Here is a 21866-nt window from a genome sequence, read left to right on the forward strand (position 1 = left end):
CTGTTTGTTCGGGCTGACATTGCCTGGTGGGTGAGTGACAAGTGATGGCCTTTTCAGTCCTAGCTTCCACACACCTGTTCTCTGTGTGCTGTGATTTCTCTTCCCCTCTCCTCAGCAGCCCTCCACCTTGAGGTCATTGTGAAGGTCGCCCCTTTCCGTGGGGCAGGGCAGGGACAAGCAGCTGAGTAATTCGGCTTTCCATGTCATCTGTTAACTTGGCACACCATCTGTCAGGTCTACAACTCTCAGCCTCCCACCCTCTCCCCGAGGCCACAGTGGGGGAGGAGGCCATCTCCCAGAGTCAGAGTCTTGGGGACCCTCAGAATACCCACAGGAAGCTAATTTTCCTGCACAGGGCTGATACAGGTGAACGAAAGATACAGAGGACCGGACCACAGGGCGGGCCGGGGCCGGGGGCAAGATGGGAAAGAGGCAACGTGATTCCCCTGGCCTCGGAGAGGCAGAGCTGTAGCTGGGTGCTGGTCCCAGCAGACAGCCACAGAAGCCGGGCCATTGGGCCGGCTGGGAGTCATGACCAGTCAGTCTCAGTCCTTACTACCAGGGCTGCGATGTGGCTGGCTTTTAATTAGCCTCTGGCTTCTTGGTTCCCCAGCCCCCTCTCCCACTCCACCCCCTCCCCAAGAAGGCCTTTGTGCAAGACAATAAGGAATCTATAAATTCTGGGGACAGGGCTGTGGGGGAGGGGAGCCATCAGGACGGAGCCTCCTCCCGGACCAGGGCCTGCAAAGATGGAAAGCGGCAGGCAGGCAGGCCTCTCATGGACTTGCCCTTAGCCTGCTCAGAAATGTGGGCCAGCAGGTCTCAGCACCAGCTTTTACAGATCAAGAAACTGAGGCCCAGGACTGGGGAGATGGCCCAGTCAGTACAGTGCCGACCTCAAAGGTGTGAGGACCTGAGTTTGTGGTAGCGCCTGCGGGACACTACTCCGTGGGTAGAGGTACTGGGGACCTGAATTCAATCCCCAGAAGCCACATGGAAGGAGATGGAAGGAGAGAACTCCTAGCCTCCACAGACATGAGGTGGCACAGCCTCAGAAACTGAACAAAGAAACAAAAAGTGTGGAGAAGCAGGTTCTGTAACACTGTAACCCTAGCACTCACAGGGCATGGTGAGGGAATGGGGGGGCATGGTGAGGGCATGGTGGGGGCATGGTGGGGGCATGGTGGGGGCTGGAGACAGTCAGATCCCAGCCACCTCTAGGGAACCAGTCATTGAGCTCTGGGTTCAGGGAGAGTGACAGAGGACCACCACACCTGGATTTTGGTTTTGTTTGTTGTTGTTGGTTTCTACTTTTTTCTTTGGAGGTGAGGACACAAACTGCTGGAATTTGTTCTGCTCCTTCATCGTGTGGGTCCCTGGGATCGAACTCAGGTCATCTGGCAGCCGACATCTGGCTATTTTTCCATGGATTTTGGAATCGGCCTCAGGTGAGGCAAACAGGGAGCTGGCTCTCCTCAGCTCTGCTCTTTTGTCGTTTAATTATTATCTTATGTGCATTGCCTGCATGTATGTCAGATGCCAGAGCCTCTGGAACAGGAGTCACAGACAGTTGTGAGCTATCATATGGGTGCTGGGAATTGAACCTGCGTCGTCCGGAAGAACAGTCAATGCTCTTAACCACTGAGCTATCTCTCCAGCCCGGTGGTTTGGTCTTTTGAGAGAAGTTTCACTCTGTAGCTCTGGCTGGCCTGGAACTGACTATGCAGACAAGGTTGTCCTCGAACTTGCAGAGAGCTGCCTACTCTGCTTCCCAGTTAGGATTAAAGATCACCATGCCCAGTCTTTCTCTTTGTAGATATAATTTTCTTGTTTTTTTTTTTTTAAGATTATAGTGTAATTACACAATTTCTCTCTTTCTTTCCCTCCCTCCAGCCCTTCTCATGTACCTCCTTCCTTCATGGCTTCCTTTTGATTATCCTTACATATACATGCGTGCGTGCGTGCGTGCATGCATGCGTGCGTGTGTGTGTGTGTGTGTGTGTGAATATATAGACACAACCTGCTTGGTCCATACAGCATTACTAGTATGTGTATGTTTTCAGGGCTGACCATTTGGGACTGGGTAACCAACTGGAGAGCCTTCCCTGGGGAAGACTATTTCTCCTGCTCCCAGCGTTCCTTGGTTGCCTGTAGTTCTTTGTGGAGGTTGAGGCCTCATGAGTTTCCCCATCCACTCTAACATGTCTATTGTCCTTGTCCAGCTCGTGTTTAGGCAGCCATGTTCGTGAGACTTCGTGGTGCAGCTCCTGACGTTCCCAGGAGACGCAGCCTCACAGCACACTGCCTGGTCCTCCGGCTCTTACAGTCCTCACACCCCTCTCCTGCAGTCCCAGAGCGCCAGATGCAGGAGCTCCGTGGCAGGTGTGTCAGATGGGATTGGGCTCCACAGCTCTGCCTGTTGACTGGGGTGGTTCTCTGTAATCTCCATCTGCTGCAAGGAGAAGTTTCCTTGAGGAGAGCTGAGGAGGACTACACTTATCTGTAGGTAGACAGACAAGTATTTAGAATGAAGTTAGGGTTACACTGACTTAGAAAAGGGGTGACCACAGGTTCTCCTTCAACACCCATGACCTCACTAGCCCTAGGTGGTTGGCTCGGTTTCCGGCACCAGGCATGATCTCCCTCTTGCTGAGTGGGTCTTGGGTCCAATTAGAGCTGTTGGTTACTCCCAAGGTGTGCATGCCACCATTGCTCCCTCAGGGCTATTGTGCCCTGCCCTGGTTTTTACACCCCCAACCCCCAGACACTTTCTCTGTGTAGCCCTTGGCTGTCCTGGAACTCACTCTGTAGACCAGGCTGGTCTCGAACTCAGGAATCTTCCAGCCTCTGCCTCCTAATAAAGGACATGGGAGAAGGAAGCTTGCTCTCTCTTTGCCTGCTTGCTTTTGCTAGCTAGTCCATGTAGCTAGAGTTTTCCTGCCCGGCCCACAGTCAGGACAAATCTTTGTCACCCACCAGTCCCACAGCCGCTCAGACCCAACCAAGTAAACACAGAGACTTATATTGCTTACAAACTGTATGGCCGTGGCAGGCTTCTTGCTAACTGTTCTTATAGCTTAAATTAATCCATTTCCATAAATCTATACCTTGCCACGTGGCTTGTGGCTTACCGGCATCTTCACATGCTGCTTATCCTGGCGGCGGCTGGCAGTGACTCCTTCTGCCTTCCTGTTCTTTCTTTTCTCCTCTCTGTTAGTCCTGCCTATACTTCCTGCCTAGCCACTGGCCAATCAGTATTTTATTTATTGACCAATCAGAGCAACACATTTGCCATACAGAACATCCCGCAGCAAGTCCATTCCTTCACTGGATAGAGTCTACACCTTTGGGATTCCAGTACATACTGAAGACCAGTTAAGACATCTGGCCTCGTGGACTAAATAACTACTGGATTCTTAGACCTTCTGATGGTAGATAGCCAATGTTGAACTAGCTGGACCACTGCCTGAATAATTTTGTGTGTGTGTGTGTGTGTGTGTGTGTGTGTGTGTGTGTGTGTGTGTGTGTAAAACTCGTTCCTCCAGAACAGCAGCTCTCAACCTGTGTGTTTCAGCCCCTTTGGAAGCCAATCAACCCTTTCACAGGGGTCACCTAAGATCATCAGGAAACACAGATATTTACATTACGATTCCTAACAGTAGCAAAATTACAGTTCTGAGGTAGCAACAGAAATAACGTTATGGTTGGGGGTCACCACAGCATGACCCATTAAAGGGTCACAGCGTGAGGAAGGCTGAGAACCATTGCTCTAGAGAACTCTAACAGAGTGCGGGGGTTAAAGGCATGTGCCTCTGTGTCTGTCCTGTCCTTTACTCCTGACCATGCTAACCCTGTGCCCGACCTCCCTGCAGCAGTTACTCACTGCCCCGGGCTCACTCCTTAGGAGCCCACCCCACACCTGTTGTGTGGCAGTGATTCGGTCCTTGCAACAAGCTTGCATTTGCTGAGTAACCGGGTGCTCTGGTGCTCGGGTGGCTGATACTTCGTTAGTGTCTACTGCATGGGGCAGTTTCTGAACTTCATTAGCGAAGCCGTCTAAGGTGCTTAGAAGAGTACCCAGCACAGAGTAAGCACTCAGTCAGAGCAGACGACTCAGATGGTTGTGCCAGGCCATGAGCTGCCCATTCAGGGAAGGTGTCGTGGTGAGCAAGCATGGTGCATACAGGTGCTTGTCCTGGTTCTGCCAGGGGGAAGCCCTTTTGGAGGTGACCAAATGGAGCAGCATCTAGTTTGAGATTCAGGGGTGTCTTCATTTGTTAAATGTTCGGAGTATCTGTGGTTTTACTCCATTGCCCTAGTGGAGAATGAGCCAGACAAGGTCAGGAGCTCACGTGGCCGACGCTGTGAAGCATCGCTGGGCAGGTGACGAAGCAGCTGAATGAGGAGGAATGCAGTCACAGAATGTGGCAGGTCCTGGGGAAGGGATAGGTAAGGATAAGTGACAGCCATAAGGACATAATATGTAAAGATGGAGTGGGTGGGGCTGCCTTCGCGGTATGGAACAGGATAGAGGGGACCAGTGGAAGGGGCCAAGGTCAGCAAGGTCAAGGCCAGAGGTAGGGACGAGTCTGTCAAGGTCAAGGAGCAGACAGTGAACAAGGGTACCGAGGGGAGGGATGATGTGTGGGTGCTGAGGGCTGACGCTGGTGCTCTTCCGAGGGGAGCACCGTGGGTCTGAGCAGAGAAAAGCAAGCAAGGCACATGTATTCTGGATTAACGCTTTTAAAGATCTGTTTGCTGCTGTGAATTGCGGTGAATGGGGAAAGCTTTTGCAGTTGTACAAGGAAGCGTGTGTGTGTGTGTGTGTGTGTGTGTGTGTGTGTGTGTGTGTGTGTGTGTGTGTATGACACCAATCTACATCTTAGAGGCACAGGGACAGGATTCCGGCCAAGAAGGAGCCAAATGGTTCAGCTTTGTCTGTCCTGAGCCCCTACAGTCTGCTTTTTCTTCAGCCCTGCCCCTAACTCAGGGTCCAACCCTAGCCATTTACTGTTCCCTCGAATCAGCGGCCCTTGATCAGGGGTAGTCCAGGCTAGTTCACTGTTGGCTGCTTTTGTGAGAAAGGTGCCCTGTGCCTTTCTCCAGGACGAGTCAGCACCTGCCAAGTCCCAAAGCTTAAATCGGGGACACCATTCACCCTCTGGGTCCTTGATTAGGTCACAACCTGCGCAGTCGTACAGCTAGCTCCCTAGCCTGCAAATAAATCTTCCGACCTTTGCGGAACTGCAGGCACTGGGCTAGTTGAAGCTCTGGGGGAGGCGGGTGTGCCCTTTCCAAAGGGGATCTCCCGGGGCTGTCCCCGAAGAAAGAGCTGTCCCAACCTGGCACGCATGTCCTTGTCCCTAAGCTGGAGCGTCGGTGCCCCTCGTGGTTCCCGCCCCTCAGGTCCTGGGAGCCAGCGCAGCCAGTGAAGCCGATCTTCTGGCCTCGGGCTGCGGGCGGGGGAGGGTCCGAGTGGTAATTGCTGCCATCTGCTCTCATCTCTTCCCTTCCCCCCACTGCCCGGCCCGGGAGAGCCACAGCCTTCTTCCGCTGCTTGGTGGGAGACCCATCCCCCTCCCACCCTCCCGCGGAGGCGCGCGTACCCTGTCTCTCAGGCCCTGCCTCGCTGAGTCAGATCTGGAGCGAGGGTGGGGCTCTCCCTTGGCAGCTAAGGATCTGGAGCCCACGGGCTGACGGACGCTTCAGTGAGGGGAGGACTGGAGTGGAGAAGCCAAGGCTCAGACTTGAGCGGGTAGGAGGAGGCACGACTTGGCTCTTGGGACCAGCAGGCTGGCTTTGGGGCACCTGGGACCTGGCTTCTTGGGTGTGTTCTGAAGATTGATTCTTGAGTTAGAGCAAAATGATGGAAAACTTTCCGGGGGGGGGGGGAGTATTTAGTTCTGCGGATCTGGGGCCTTGGGAACAAGGCTGGGGTAGTGCGTTTGAGTCAGCAGAGAGCCAGGCATGAGGCGTTCACTTGTGATCCCAGCACTTAGCAAGTGGAGGTACTAGGCTATCTCAGGCTACTGGTCGTAACCCTGTCTCAACAAACAAACAAACAAACAAACGAACAAACAAACAAACAAACCGCACCACCGAGGCAATGCTGTGACACCTGGGAGCCTTGAGGAAGGAGGGTCTGAGCTAGGGATCTGGCCGTGTCTCTCCATCAGCAGCTCCAGCTGTGAAGGTGGCATCTGGACAGAGCAGGTCACTGATGTTTGAGAAATGCCCTGGAGACACCAGGGTTTCACCTATTCTGGCCCCTTTTTCCAACTGAAAGATTTTTGCCATTGGGGTGTAATGGGCTCATGCATGTGATCACCCCGGGGGGGGTGGGGTGACAGCAAGGACGGCAGAGGCCAGCCTGGGCTGTTCACCAGGATCCCGTCTCAAACAGCAGCCATAACGTGTGTTTTTATAGCCCGCTTGTGTCTAGAGCCTCGTAGGGTAGGTGCTGGACCTTTAGAAATTCTGCTCCCTGGAGCCCACATGTTCACGAGGGTGATGTGGGTGTGCTTCCCGCCATGTTCACACGGAGATGTAGGCGTGCTTCCCACCACAGATGCAGGCCCTCCGTTTGCAGAGTGTCCTCTGTCTCCTTTCCTGCTCCCACAAGCCATAGTTTCAGCACCGGGTCCCCAGCACCAGGCTGGCAGTCCTAAGGTGGTCTTTCTATAGAGAGAGGGTGCTTTGGGATGTTTTCTGGAACCAGAGAGGCACTGGTCAGTCTGAAGGTGACTTCCCAAGGGCAGAAGAGATTAGGCAGAAGGAGCAGTGCTCCCAAGACTAAGAGTGTTCAGCTGGGGAGATGCCTGGTGGGCTGGGGCCGGTGTGGGAGGGGCAGAGTCAGCCTGAGTAAGGAAGTTGGGATATCATGGAAGGCAGGACTGGCATGCTTCTCAGGCCAGGTCAATTAGACCTAAGTTGCTATGGCACATGAAATATCTTTTTTTTTTTTTTTTTTTTTTTTGGTTTTTCGAGACAGGGTTTCTCTGTGTAGTTTTGGTGCCTTTCCTGGAAATCACTCTGTAGACCAGGCTGGCCTCGAACTCACAGAGATCCACCTGGCTCTGCCTCCTGAGTGCTGGGATTAAACGCGTGCGCCACCACTGCCCGGCTCCCATGAAGTATCTTTTCAGGAAAAGACTGGTAGGAATGCCCATGGCCAGAAAGTAAGATAAAAAGATCAGTGGCTAGAAGGCCGCTCAGGGCCTGGATGGAGTTCAGAGGTGGAGCACTTGCCTAGAATGAACAGGAGGTCCCTGGGCTTGGTCTCCAGTACTCATCTCCATTTGAAAATGTTTTTAGTTGGGTGGTAGTGGGCCTTTAATCCCAGAACTCTGGAGGCAGAGGCAGCCAGAACTCCAGGTTCAAGGTCAGCCTGGTCTACAGAGTGAGTTCCAGGACAGCCAGGGCTACATAGTGAAATCCTGTCCTGAAAAGCAAAACAAAACAACAAAAATAATTAAAGATATTTTTCATTATTTAGTCAATCTCTCTCTCTCTCTCTGTGTGTCTCTGTCTCTGTCTCTCTCTCTCCTTTTGAGACAGGGCTTCTCTCTGTAGCCCTGGCTGTCCTGGTTGTTCTGGAACTCCCTCTGTAGACCAGGCTGGCCTCGAACCCAGAGATCTGCCTGCCTCTCCTCCAGGTGTGCACCCCATGCCCAACCTAGTTTCTTGAGCTTTAGACTTGGGAGACAGCAGGGTCTGGTGGGGCCCGCCGTGCACACACAGGTAAGCCCTAGAGACGCCGTTGTTAGGCAGCTTCAGCCCATTGTTGGCGTGAGCAAACTTAGGGTTGCTGGGTTCATTTTTCTCCTCCTCACATCTCCTCTTCTCCTCCTCCTTCTAAACACGGTCTCATGAAGCCCACAGTGCCTTGAACTCACTACTTAGCAGAGGATGACCTTGAACTTCTGATCCTCTTGCCTTGAGTGCCCAGGTGCCAGGATTGTAGGTGTGCACCATCATGCCCCTCAATAGATACAAGAGAGTTCATTTCTATCTGTTGACTCATGTTTTTAACTGTTGGTAACACTTTTAAAAGATTTTACAATATCATGAGACTGAAAATACCATGGCAGAAACATGTCAGGGTCCAGGTTGTGTCCACAGCTCCAGGGCCCTGAGAAAGCTACTGTATGTGCTGGAAAAAAGGAGTCGTCTGAGGAGTAGCAAGCCTGAGCTTTAAGGTGTGTGCACTCAGAGCAGCGTGGGGCAGCAGCCTGGTAGCCGAAGGTCATGGGGGCAGTGGCAATTATCCAGGCTGCAGGGGCTGTGGCGGGAATGAAAGCAGCTGACCTCAGAGGAAAGAGGACTCCCAGGGCACAGGTTAGGGCTCTTTGGAGATTAGCTCTCTTTGGAAAGCTATAGGTTTAAAGACTGCTATTCCCTTGACCCCTTAAAGGGATTGAAAGCGCGCGCGCGCGCGCGCACACACACACACACACACACACACACACGCACGCACGCACGCACATGCACACAGGCACACACACACCACACCACTCCATACCCCTCAAAACCGTCTAGTGAGTGGACGCCTGTATCAAGGGGGATGCCCCCTGAAAATCCCAAGATTGTATGCAGGAAGGTCACATCCTGAAGAGGGGTAAGACATTCCAAAGGACCTGAAGAGGGAAAGGTGGTGCTGGAGGGGGGGGGGCTCAGAAATCCGGCCTGGCCTTCAGGAAGACCCCAACCAGCCCTAATGGGAACCACACGCGTGGTGAGCTTGGAATCCTGGATTGCCTGTGACGTTTGGCTTTGGAATCGGACACTTGGTTGAGGTCACTCCTGACCTGCTTGAGGTCTGAGGCCGCCCAGCCCCAGCTCCCTTCCTAATGGCTGCCAGACCCTGTGGCCTGCACCCAGCCTTCCCCGGGGCCTGCCTGCTTCCGGGACAGGGCATGTTTCTTGGGTCCCATTTCCTGCTAGCAGAGCATTGAAGCCTTGTGGAGTAGGGGTTCTCAGATGAAAATTTTAGGTTTCCTGCTAGGCCAATATTGGGTGTCCTTAGAAATAATAGAAGAAAAAAACAGAGGCAGGAGGCTCTCTCTGAGTTTGAGGCCAGTCCGGTCTACATAGTAAGTTCTAGTCCAGCTAGAGTTACTTTTTTTTTTTTTTTAAGTGTCTTCCTGTGTTCTTCAAGAACTGTGTTCCTTAAACCTCACACTGGCCTTGGGGCAGAGGGGCTCTACCTTACAGAGGCTAATGGGCTCTATCTCTTCCCTGTAGGACCCGAGGGGCTCCGTGTGGCTCCAGTAGGCTCAGCCTTCCCGATGTGCTCCACCTTAAGCACCAGGGACAGGGAAGAGCCCAAATGGAGGGGAAGCGCTGTGAGCAGGCGGCTTGTGTCCAAGGAATCTCGAGAAAACAAGAGGACATGGGTCCTGTAGCACGAATCTTAAAAGGTCTTATTAATGAAAATAAACCTGGAGTCCTTAAGGTACTGGGGTGAACGCTGGAAGACCAGAGAAGCAGAACAAGCCACAGCCACCTCACCTCGCCAATTCCTCAGCTGATCCTGTTTCCTCAGACTGGAGAAGCCTCTGAGTCCTCATCGGAATGGATCTCAGCTGAACTGCTGCTCAAAAGCCTAAAAGCTTAAACAGCCTAGTTCCTGGTTTTCACGCCTTATATACCTTTCTGCTTCCTGCCATGACTTCCTGGGATTAAAGGTTTGAGTCACCATGTCTGGCTGCAGTGTGGCTTTGAACTCACAGAGATCTGGATGGATCTCTGCCTCCAGAAGGCTAGGATTAAAGGTGTGTGTGCCACCATTTTCTGGCCTCTATGTCTGTCTAGTGGCTGTTCTGTTCTCTGACCCCAGATAAGTTTATTAGGGTGCACAATATATTGGGGAACACGATATCACCACAGGGTCCCTTCTAGCAGACTTCCAGGTACTTTTCTTCTCTCCTAACCTTTTGGACTGGCCAAAGGATGAGTCTCAGTAAACCACAGAGGGCTAGGAAACGCCTGGGCCTGAGTAGCCCTGAGCAGACTCACAAGCTTGGGCCTCTTCCGCCATTGCTTCCCCTGAACCCTCTTTATAGCCCTGTGACCACGGTGGGCGTGCTTTGCTTTCCAGAGTTCTCTCTCACCCTTGGTACCATGCTTGAGAGCTTCTAGGCATCCTACTCAGCATCAGATGCCAGAGGACTGCAATCCGGGTTAAGGGATAGAGGATGGCCTTGACCCACTTGCTGCTGCTGCTGCTTCTTCTTCTTCTTTTTTTTTTTTTTTGGTTTTTCGAGACAGGATTTCTCTGTGTAGCTTTGGAGCCTCTCCTGGAACTCACTTGGTAGTCCAGGCTGGCCTCGAACTCACAGAGATCCGCCTGGCTCTGCCTCCCGAGTACTGGGATAAAAGGTGTGCGCCGCCGCCGCCGCCGCCGCCGCCGCCACCGCCACCACCACCAGGCTCCATCCACCTCCTTCCTTTAAGCAAGATCATGTTGCCCTGCAAAAGTTCTGTCTAGTAGCCTTGCTGGGCCAGTGCCTGGTGAGTGCAGGGGACCTAGAAGCTCTGCTCAGGAGGAAAGCTCTGGGGGTTTTGTCTGTTGGTTCTGAGACAAGGTCTCAAAGCCTAGGTGGATCTGGCGTGCTGGAATCCAGACATTATTCACCACGGCTCCAGGCTGGACAAGCCTCTGGTTTTTATTTGTTAAGGATTTATTTTACTTTTAATTCTCTCTCTCTCTCTCTCTCTCTCTCTCTCTCTCTCTCTCTCTCTCTCTGTGTGTGTGTGTGTGTGTGTGTGTGTGTATGCCTGCCGGTCACAAGAGATCATCCCTCCCCTGGAACTGGAGTTACAGGTAGCTGTGAGACTCAGTCCATTTGGATGTTTGGAATCCTCAAACTGAAGTCCTCCCCAAGAGCAGTCAGTACTTGCTCTTAACCACCCAGCCATCTCTCTGGCCCGGGGACAAGCCTTGTACCTGGAGCTAGTCCACTCCTGATGGTCCCAGCACTTGTTGGCAGAGAGTCCCTGAGGCAAGGTGACCAAGCATGCACAGACCACAGGGCAGCCTTGGCCTGACTTATTGCCATACTCCTGTAAGGCAGCTGGGTCTCCAAGTCCTTGGAGAGGGCTCAGAGGCTTCCGGAGAGAAATCTGCCCGTTGGAACAGACTGGAAAGCAGGCAGCAGTTGCAGGTAGTCCCTCTAATCCAACCCACCTCCTACCCCCACCTCCCACCCCACCCCCACCCCACCCCCAGGCTGGTTTCGGGAAGCTCTCCCAATGAATATTTAATAGCTAGTGCTGGGCCTGATTGAATTTTAATGTGGGCGACCCGAGCCCTGGAGCCCAAGTCCAGGCAATTAGTCAGGAGCCATTAACGATGACTGAGCTGATTTATCGGCCAGACAAGGCCTGGGCTGGGGGAGCTCAGGCCTGCAGCAGCCCAGGATTGGGGCACAAGGTCTTCCGTGTCAGCCAATCGCCACAGCCATCACGGCCTGCTTTGCATCTCATTCGCATAGCATCTCCCGAGGGTAGACATCACTGGAGGCCCGTGGGGGAGGTGGTGCATGGCTGGAGCTGGACCCGGGCTGGGTCGTTCCCTGCTGACGACAAGGGCCACTCCTGAAAAACTACTGTGTTACATATGGGACTCCATCCGACCATGCCGCGGTTCCCTGGGTCTCCCCTCTACCCTGCGGGGGCCTAGGTAGGAGAGAATTATAAAAAAACGATCCTGGTCTAGCTAGGGACAGCCGGGGGACAGCAGAGCAGAAACTCCCAGCCTCAACAAAGGAAAGGACGCTGCTCGTAAAAGGCGTCGCATTGAACCCTCACTCCAGGCCCACGGGGCTGCCCTTCTTTCCGCCCCGCCCACCCTTAGCTTCCGCCCTGGTGGGGGTTGGGAGTGTGGGTTTTCAGGGTGCTCGGCGGCCGGCGATGCCAGGGATGAAGGCCAGGGGTGAAGACACCAGGCTCTTGGAAGAGAAGGACCTCCTCCTGTGGCGTGCCTCCTCCCATTCCCTCATCCCCCTGACCTGTGTGAACAAGCTGGGATTCAGCCTGGAGTGCTCTATTGAACTATGCCCGACCTCTTAAATCATAGGTCAAGGATTTTGCTGGCCTGTCGGCTGCCACTCTGGCAGGTGGCCTCCTCCTTACGCCCCCACCCCCACCCAGTCCTTGTCCAGTGGGCATGTGGTGAGAGGGTAGCCTTCCTTCTGAGGCCTGTGGCCTTATGGTGCAGGCCTCATCTGGTCTGGGTTGGGAGAGCCTGGGATCCAACTCTGTAGGGGAGGTGTACCCTGGGATCGGGAGGCTAGGGAAGGCTCGGCAGGGAGTGGGAGACTGTAGTCTGGGAAGTCTTCCTGGAAGAAGGAGGGCGAGCAGGGACTGGAAGGAAGGGAGGGACACAGACATGCCAAAGGACAGGGACAGGAAATCCTCTGCAGCCAGAATACTGTCGCAAACAGGATACAGCAAAGCGAAGCCCGGCAGGCCTCACGTGCAAGTGTGGTTGGCACCCTGGCCGCAGCAGGTGGGCACGAGGCTGTTGCAAAGGACGAGGAGAACGTCACCTCCGTTTGATGAGCACCTACTTACTGCCCTGGGCACTGGAGCACATCAAACATGTCCAGCCTGTGTCCCACTGGCTGCTGAGGTCCTGGGACGGCTTTGAATGTGGCCCAACACGTTTGTAGAGGATACCGTCACCTCGCAACATCAGAAGGTTGGGTACCTCCTACTAGAGACCCAACCCGGTACGATTTCTCAGAATTCCCATTTTCCAATGGAGTGCTTGTAATTCCAGTACCCAGGAAGCGGAGACAGGAGGATTACAAACTCCAAGCCAGCCTGGGCTACATAACAAAACTAAGTTCTAGAAAGTATCCGTTTTCCAGATGAGGACACTGAGACAAGAGAAGAGTTGATGCACTCCAGGTCACACAGCTGAAGGATGGCAGAGCCCCTGGCCTGTCTTCCACCTCAGACTGCTCACGGACACCTCAGGCTCAACTCCATCCTCTCACCTGCAAGGTGAGTGCCTCCCATCACGTCCCCTCTCTCCCTCCGTAAGCATTGGCAGAAATGCTGTACCTTTGACGGGTACCTGAGTGGCAACATCATCTACGTTTTCATGCAGGTGAGTCCCTGGTGTCATCCATCTGTACAGCTCCGCAGTCCACTCCTCAGGTTTGCAGATGCTCACCCCTCTCCTCCCTCCCCTTGCTCGAAGTTCAGGCCATCCTTACCCAGGCCAGATGAAGTACCCCTCACCAAGTACCGGGCACTATGCCTGGAACACCCATTCATTTTCTCAGCGGAGCCTCTCCAGGGCTCAAGGTAAGTCCTGCTCCCTGGAGTCTCCATGCCACAGAGAGTGGGGTGGGGGCAGGAGAGAGGAGAGGAGTGAGTAGACACCCCCAGGTGATCTTGGCCTTGTATCAGGCAAGGGCAGGAAGCAGGACCTCCCTCCACCCCGCAGCTCTTCAGGGCATGGTCTCCTTCTCCATGTCCACTGAAGCCCACCAGTGGCCAGGCTGGGGCTGTGTCCTCCTTCTGTGTGCACAGTCTTCTCTGATAAAGAATTCTGTTCATCAGGATGCTTGGGATCCTAGCTACAGAAGACTCTTTAAACGTTTCTATGGATACCTTTTGGGATTGGAGTGATGGCTAAGTGGTTAAGAGCACACACCGTTCTTGTAGAGCACCTGGGTTCACTTTCCAACACCCACATCTGGCCGCTCACAATTGCCTGTAACTCCAGCTCCAGGGCCTCTAATGTCCCTCTGTCCTCTCCATTCATGCCCACATATAAATAAATAATAAAAATACTTTTAAAGTGTCTACTAATAATGTTTATTATAGATCTGCCGAGGGCGTGCCTGTCTCCACCCCCACAGCACTGAGATCATAAGTGTGCTGCCATTTTTGGAGTTTTTAGGTGTGTTCTTATGGTTAACGTGGGTTCTTGAGCACAAAGTAAGCCCTTCTCTGCCTGAGCTCTCTCTCTCTCTCTCTCTCTCTCTCTCTCTCTCTCTCTCTCTCTCTCTCTCCAGCCCTGGCCACTGGCTTTATAAAAATAATTTATGTGATGTACAATGTACAGACTGAGAAACTGATGGATTTTGACACATTTGTACCTGGCAAGCCAACCATTACCATCAAGAAGCAGAACTGGCATCCGAAAGTCCCCTGTGCTGGATCCCACCCTGTTCTCATCACTGGTGCGCTGGCCTCATTTCTCTCCCTCTGGGGGGCTTTGCCTGTCCTAGGCCTTTCTGTGATGGGATGGTGCTGGATGTCATCTTTCGTGTCTCTGAGTCCAGACTCTGGTCTGCGGTCCGTCTGCTTTGTAGAGTCCATTTTGATCCAAGTAGGATTCCATTCCAGGAACATTCCGCCATATTCCCTACCCTCCTTTCCATGTTGGTTTGCGTTGGTCTCCCTGGCATCTCTGAAAGTCACGTGGGAGATGCTGCAGTTTCAGACAGCCCCTGTAGATAGCAATGTCCAGAGGCCAGGGAAAGCACTCTTTTCTGGCCTCTTAGAATCTTTCCAAACATTCTCAAAAAAAAAAAAAAAAAAAAAAAAAATCCCATGTGTCTCTTAGACCCAAATCATGCCTCATGTCTCTCTGCAGCCCAGATTCGGGCAGAGAGATTGGATTTCATGGAGGTGCCTCAGAGAGATTAATACTCATCTAAGGTGGGCTAGGGACCCAGCTTCCACTAAAGAACATGACATCCAGGGCTTGGAGCAGATCAGAGGAAAGGAGGCATATTCAGGTCAACTGCTCTATACCTTCTCACCATGGATGATCCCCCTTGAAGAGAGACGTCTGTGTTTTCATTCCAGGAGCAATGGCCACACATGTCCATCAGTACTGGTCTCCTATTTCTCCAACAAGAGACAGTGAAGGACATTGTGAACATCTAGCATCCATTCTCCTCTACGCCTTAGAGAATCGAAACTCTGTGCTGTCAAGATGGCTCAGTATGTAAGGGAACTTGCTGCCAAGCCTGATGACCTGAGTTCAGGCTCCAGAATCCTCGAGGTGGAAGAGAAACTGACCCCAGATGTCCTTTTACTCCACAGGCATGAGCACCCCCCCACACACACCCCCGCCCAACATACAGGCATGGGCACCCCCCCCAACACACAGGCATGAGCACCCCACCCCCCAACACACAGGCATGCACACTAATTGCAGGAAAAGAATGAGAGAGGGTGTGTGTGGTGCTACAGGGTAGCAGAGGCTGTTAGGAGAGTGGGACCCTGGCAAGGAGCAAGGGTCCCTCCATTTTTGCCTACTTAGAGTTACAACGTGGATCTGGAACTCCACCCACTCCTCTGGAATCTGAGGTAAATTTGAGAGTAAGATCTTGAGATGGGTAGCACCTGGGTTCTGGTGGAGTTACCACACCAGCATTTCCCACCTCCAGATTTCTTCTATGTGAGAAAGAATGCAAATCGCCCTGAGTTTAGCTAACGTATCCAAGTGAGCCTGGACCTAACACAAGGGCCCAAGAGGGAAGCACAGGGTATCTCTGGGTAGGGTTGTGTTGCCCTAGAAGAGGATATCTGGGAAGAATGCTGGGTAGCCACAGCAGGACCAGAACTGCACCAGCCTTTGTGACGGTTACAGTTTGAAAGTGAAGTGTACCCCACAAGGGTCCCTGTGTGGAGAGGTGACTGAATCATGACAACAGTAACCATAGTGGAAGAGGTTTTAGGAAGTAAACAGGTCCCTGGGGAGTGTGTCTTGGAAGGGTACATCCAGTTCCTGGCTTCCTCCTGACTCTCTTACTTCCTGTCCACTGTGGAGTGAGCACCCACTCCAGCACATACTTCTCCCCGTCATCTTCTTCCCCCTGTAGCTCCTGTAGAAACAATCGAGCCCAGTTACCACAGATAGTGTCTGAAATTAGGAACCCAAATAAATGTTCTTTTTTTCCCTCTAAGACATTTGTCTCTGAGATTTTTGTCACAGTGGTAAAAGTGACTAACACAGTGACCTTCGGGGGCCATCCAGAGACCCAGGAAAGATGAGGAGGGTGTCACCCTGCAGCAGCCACTGTTCCTCAAGACTGCCGTGACAGACTGTTTCACCGACTCTAAGCAGTACATTCGATCACATTTTTTGCTTTATTTGTTCTAAGACAGGGTCTCTTGCTGCAGCCAAGGCTAGCTTAGAACTCTCCGGTAGTCAGCAAACTTGTGGCAATCCTCCTGCATCAGCAATCTGAGTGCTGGGATTTAGAGGTGTGGGCTATACCACACCTGGTTTCCTTCAAGCACTTTTAAAATCAGTATACATCTTATATTCGGTGGCCTCTTACTCTGTCACCTAGGCAGCTGGCCACGCTTCCTGCATGTATGAACTTGGTGCCTTTCCTGGAACCACAAAAGGACAGTTAAAAACTGTGACATTCTGGTCCCAGCTCAGCACCATCCTTTTGAATGGGGTGAGCATTTCTGTCATGAGGAAACAGGGCTGAGAGACCGAGACCCTGAGGACAGACAGTACCAACCAGGAGCTGAGGTCTGCCACCAGCCATGGGAACGACCTTGGAAACTGATTCTCCAGTCCCTGGCAGGGAGCTTATGTGCAACCTCCCAAGGGACCATGATGAGCCAGAACCAGCCAGCTGAGATGCCTATGTTCCTGACCCTTAGAGAATAAAATGTTTGGAGCTGGAGAGATGGCTCAGTGGTTAAGGGCACTGACTGTTCTTCCAGAGGACCCAGGTTCAGTTCCCAGCACCTACATGGCAGCTCACAACTGTCTGTAACTCCAGTTCCAGGGGATCTGACACCCATGGCAAAGCACCAATGCACATAAAATAAAAATAAATAATTAAATGTTTGCTGTTTTGGAACAACTTTTTCTTTTTTGTAGTTTTTTGTTTTGTTTGTCTGTTTGTTTTGAGACAGGGTTTCTCTGTGTAGCAGCTCTGGCTGTCCTGGAACTCACTTTGTAGACCAGGCTGGCTTCCTGACTCACAGAGATCCACCTGCCTCTGCCTCCTGAGTGCTGGGATTAAAGGCGTATGCCACCACCCAGCAAATTTGGGACAACTTTTTATCCAACAATGGAGAATAATACTGAAGTGTGTGTGTGCTTCAGAAATGTCCTGTCACCCATTGCATCTATCGTGATGGTTCAGAGGGGAATCTGTGTGAAAAGATCGGCAGTACAGAGTTTAAAATGATTCCAGGAACCAAGCTCTGAAGGTGAGAAAGCTTTTTCTTTTACTTATTTCTTTTTGTTTTTGAGAGCTGGGGATAGAAGTCAGAGCAGGGAAACTCTGTCTCAAAAAAAGAAAAAAAGGAGCTGAGAGCTGCAGAGATGGTTCAGTTATGAGGGCCTGGGTTCAATTCCCAGCACCTACATGGTGGCTCACAGCTGTCTATAATCCCAGTTCCAAGGGTCTGGTCTCTGGTCTCCCCAGGCACTGTATGCAGGTGGTACACAGACATATAATAAGGCAAAACACCCATACACATAGAAAAAGGGAAAGAAGAAAAAAAAATGGCCGAGCTGGCTCAGAGGTTAAAGAGGATTCCTGCCAAGTCTGTTGACTTGAGTTGATTCCCAGAGACCCACTTGGACTCTGAAAATTTACCCTCTGACCTCCACACACATGCTGTGGCATGAACATATTTACCCACTTGGTGGCGGCGGCGGCGGCGGCGGCGGCGGCGGCAGCGCACACCTTTAATCCCAGCACTCGGGAGGCAGAGGCAGGCGGATCTCTGTGAGTTTGAGGCCAGCCTGGGCCACCAAGTGAGATCCAGGACAGGCTCCAAAGCTACACAGAGAAACCCTGTCTCGAAAAACCAAAATAAAATAAAATAAACAAACATATAAAATAAATAAATGCTTTTTTTAAAAAATGCATGTATGGATAAGGCTGACGGGCGCTGTGGCTGGAGATGTAGCTCGTAGATTCAGTGTCCAGCAACGGGGTCGAGTGGGGGTGGGGCATGCTCCGTTTATTTTTAAAAGTCTTTTCAATAAGTGATATGGAATCCCAGTCAGTTAATTGTTTTTTTTCTTGCCAATAGGCATAAAGTAGTTGTGCTTTTTAACAGCGGTGGCACCTAGTGGGATGAATCACGGTCACGTGTTTGTTTTACAGGACAGGCCACTGAGGAGAGTTTGCTGGGCCTTGCTGTATAGGAACCGCGGTGGAGGAAGAAGTGAGTGAGGGGCTGTGTGAGCCGGTCAGATAAGGGTTGGTGGGGGACCGCTCAGAAGTCTTTAGAGAATCGAATCTTCCGATAGGGTGCTATCTGTCACTCATTTTGTAGGGGTGTGTGGGTGAGTGGGGACACACGTCCTGGGGACTGAGTCTGGAGATTCTCTCTTGCTAAGGGGTTCTATCACTAGGCTAACATCCCCGGCCCTAGTAAGAGTCTGCTGGCTGTCTTGGAAACGCCTGCATTTCTCAAACAAAAATAAGGCATGAGACCTGACGATTTTTTTGTTTCAGCTTTTATTTGCCCCCAGACCTTCAGACCTTTCCGGGTTTGCAGAGTCGTTAGGACGGCTTTCCTGGGAATATAAGAGACTACGGAAACCAACAGAGGGGACCTTCCTCATGGCCAGCAGGTGCCTCTTCGTACCCCACCCCCGGGGGTGGGGGCGCGAATGTTGCCCTGAGCAGGAGTAGGGTAGACCTGCTTGGGGCGGAGTCAAGCGTGGGTCCAGAGGCTCAGCCTTCAGCCAACCAATGAGAAGGCCGAGGGACAGAGTGTCAAGGCACAGGGCGTTAAGTCCACAGGTCAAGGCAGACCAGTGCTTGGGTGATTGGTCTGATTCCAAAGCCAGGGGCGGGTCGTGGTAGCAATCTAGGTCTCCCTTGGACAGTCAGCCGGTCAGCAACGGCCTTCTGAAGAGGCGGGGCTGCCTGTGTCTTGTCGGCGTGGACCGCACAACCACCGCCCCCTCCCAGCGCTGTGCACCCCACTTCCTGTTCTGAGACAGCTGCAACCTGACCCAGGGCTCAGTGGAGGTGGGTTCCTGAAACCTGCATGCTCAGAATCCCCAGAGGTCCCCACTCTCTCTGCAGATGCGGCTGGCCACAGGGCCACCACCGGCGGGTCTCTTGGGCCAGTTTGGGAGGGCTGCGTTGAAGGAGATGCCGGGCAGCAGGCAGAGGCCTGGGCTGGGTGGCTCCTCAAGCCAAGAGGTATTCCAGCCTCCCCCGAAAATGGACCACAAAATTCTCATCAAGATTTTGCTTCTGGGCCAGTGAGACAGTTTAGCAGGTAAAGGTATTTGCTGCCAAGCTTGTCCCGAGTTCCATTCCTGGAAGGGTCCTCTGACTTTCTCACGAGCACTGCGACACACACACACACACACACACACACACACACACACACACACACACACACACACACTGAATCTTTTAAAAGCTCAAAAAAGAATTCCATGAGAAACATTTCGTTTCTGAGAAAAATTATCAACGTCCAAGCAAAGTTGCTCATTCTTACAGGGACATATCACCTGCATTATTATCACCATCAACAGTGGTCCAACATAAACAGACAAGAGGGGGGGTCCAGAATATCTGTCACTGAGAAAAACAGGTTGCAGAAGTGTATAATCAATCTCTCTACACGTGTAGAGCACTGGTCTGCCTTGACCTGTAGACTTAATGCCCTGTGCCTCTCTCTCACACACACACGTGCAGGCATGCACACACACACACACACATACACACACACACAAATATTTGGCAGCTACAAAAACTTTCCTTTTTTTCCTTTGGGTAGTTGGATTAAAGGTTTTTAATTTTTAATTTGTTTTGCATTTATTAGTATCTCCTGATTTTTATGAGAAATTTTTCATTACTTGTGCAACCAAATTGTGTGTATGTATGCACTCACATGTATGTGTGCACTCACGCACAGGTGTAGGTGTGTACCCTGGTTATAGCCGTTCTGTCTGGGCCAGTGTCCCTCACATGCATTTCTCCACAGTGGCTCCTACTCCTGGGGGCACAGAGATCACTAGTGAACCGTCGCAGAAATGTACATCCAGGGGCCGGGGAGACGGCTCGCTCCGTACAGTGGTCGCCACACAGACATGAGGATATGGAGTTAGACCTCAAGCACATGCTTGTGATCCCAGTGCTGGTGCAACAGAGATAAGGGGATCCCTGGGGCTTGATGGCCAGCCAATGAGTGACCTCCAAATTCTGTGAGATGCTCTTTCTCAAAATATAAGGTGGGAGCCAGGTGTAGTGACACACACTTTTAACCCCAGCACTGAGGAAGCAGAAGGAGGAGGATTCTGTGAGTCCCAGTCTAGCCTGGGCTACATAGTGAGCTCTAGGCTAGCTCAGGCTACATAATGAGACCCCGAAACAAACAAACAAAACAAAACAAAACAAAAACAGTAGAGGAAGATGGAGAAAGACAGTTGACATCAACCTCCAGTCTCCACGTGCATGTGTGCATGTGCACACACACACACACACACACACACACACACACACACACACACACACACTGAACTTTTGAGCTCATTGGCTATGGTAACATTCAACTATAATTCCCACCAGCATTCAGGAGGCCGAGGCAGGCAGATTGCTCTGAGCCTAAGGGCAGCCTGGACTGCAGAGTGAGCTAAACAGAGCAGCAGGCTGGCAGCTTTTGAACATAACAATAGTGGCCACTCAGCACTTTCCAGAGTGCTTCCACACGCCATATTATTTGAGCACCACCGTTGTTCCTGGGAGAAGGGGCTGGAGCCTTCCCTGAACCTGAGTTCTGCTCCTTGCCTCACAGCTGCTTCAGCGGCTACTTGGTTTCCTCGAGACGGTATCTTTCCATTAGACTGGTTATCTACGTAGATCAGGCTGGCCTCTGAGCTTGCAGTGGTCCTCCTGCCTCTGCCTCTGTGGTGTTGGGGTTACAGGCGTGCACAAGTCTATATGGCTTCTTGTACTGCCGTCTCTCCAAGCGCCCCTGAGCTTCTCTGGGGTCTTTCTCTAGTCTCAGGAAGGAGCACCCGTGGGCATGGGTAGACGCTCTCTACTAGAATCTGGAGTCTTTCGAGGCCCATCTTGGTAGGTCCACTCCTTATTTATTTTCCCAAGACCCTCTCTTTCATGATTTGTGACAGGGTCCCAAACCCCAGGGCTCAAGCAATCCTCCTGTCTCGGCCTCTGGAGTAGCTGGGATTGCAGACATACGCCGCTGATTTAGGTTCTTCTCTGTTACCCTTCAATAACTTGCAAACTTTTGGAAAATGATTGACAGCTACAGTTGCTTCCCGAGGACCAGCTGTCTTCCTGGACTTGTACTATTCCAGGTGTGGAAGGGGCTAGAGCTGCTCCAACTGGGCTAAGCATGTAGGACCTGGAGGTAGCTCTGTTGGGGCCCAGGGAACACAGAACCACGGCATCAAGGCACCACGGCACCACGGCATCAAGGCACCACGGCACCACGGCATCAAGGCACCACGGCACCACGGCACCACGGCATCAAGGCACCACGGCATCACGGCATCAAGGCACCACGGCATCAAGGCACCACGGCATCAAGGCACCACGGCATCAAGGCACCACGGCATCAAGGCACCACGGCATCAAGGCACCACAGCATCAAGGCACCATGGCATCAAGGCACCACGGCACCACGGCACCACGGCACCACGGCACCCCAGACTGGGCAGGGTTGGCTCCAGCTCCTCAGGCTTCGCTCAGCCCCTCCCCTCTTTGAGGCTGGAGGAGGGAGTGGAGGGCTGGGTTAGGAGGGAGGAGGCTAAGCAGGAGGAGCGTCCACTACATTACTGGATGTCTTAAGTACAACCAGATGTACTGGGACTTTACAATCAGGCCCAGCCCCAGAGGGCAGAGCAGGGGCAGGGGACCTTC

Source organism: Peromyscus leucopus, chromosome 20 (genome assembly GCF_004664715.2).
Source record: "Peromyscus leucopus breed LL Stock chromosome 20, UCI_PerLeu_2.1, whole genome shotgun sequence".
Lineage (NCBI taxonomy): Eukaryota > Metazoa > Chordata > Mammalia > Rodentia > Cricetidae > Peromyscus > Peromyscus leucopus.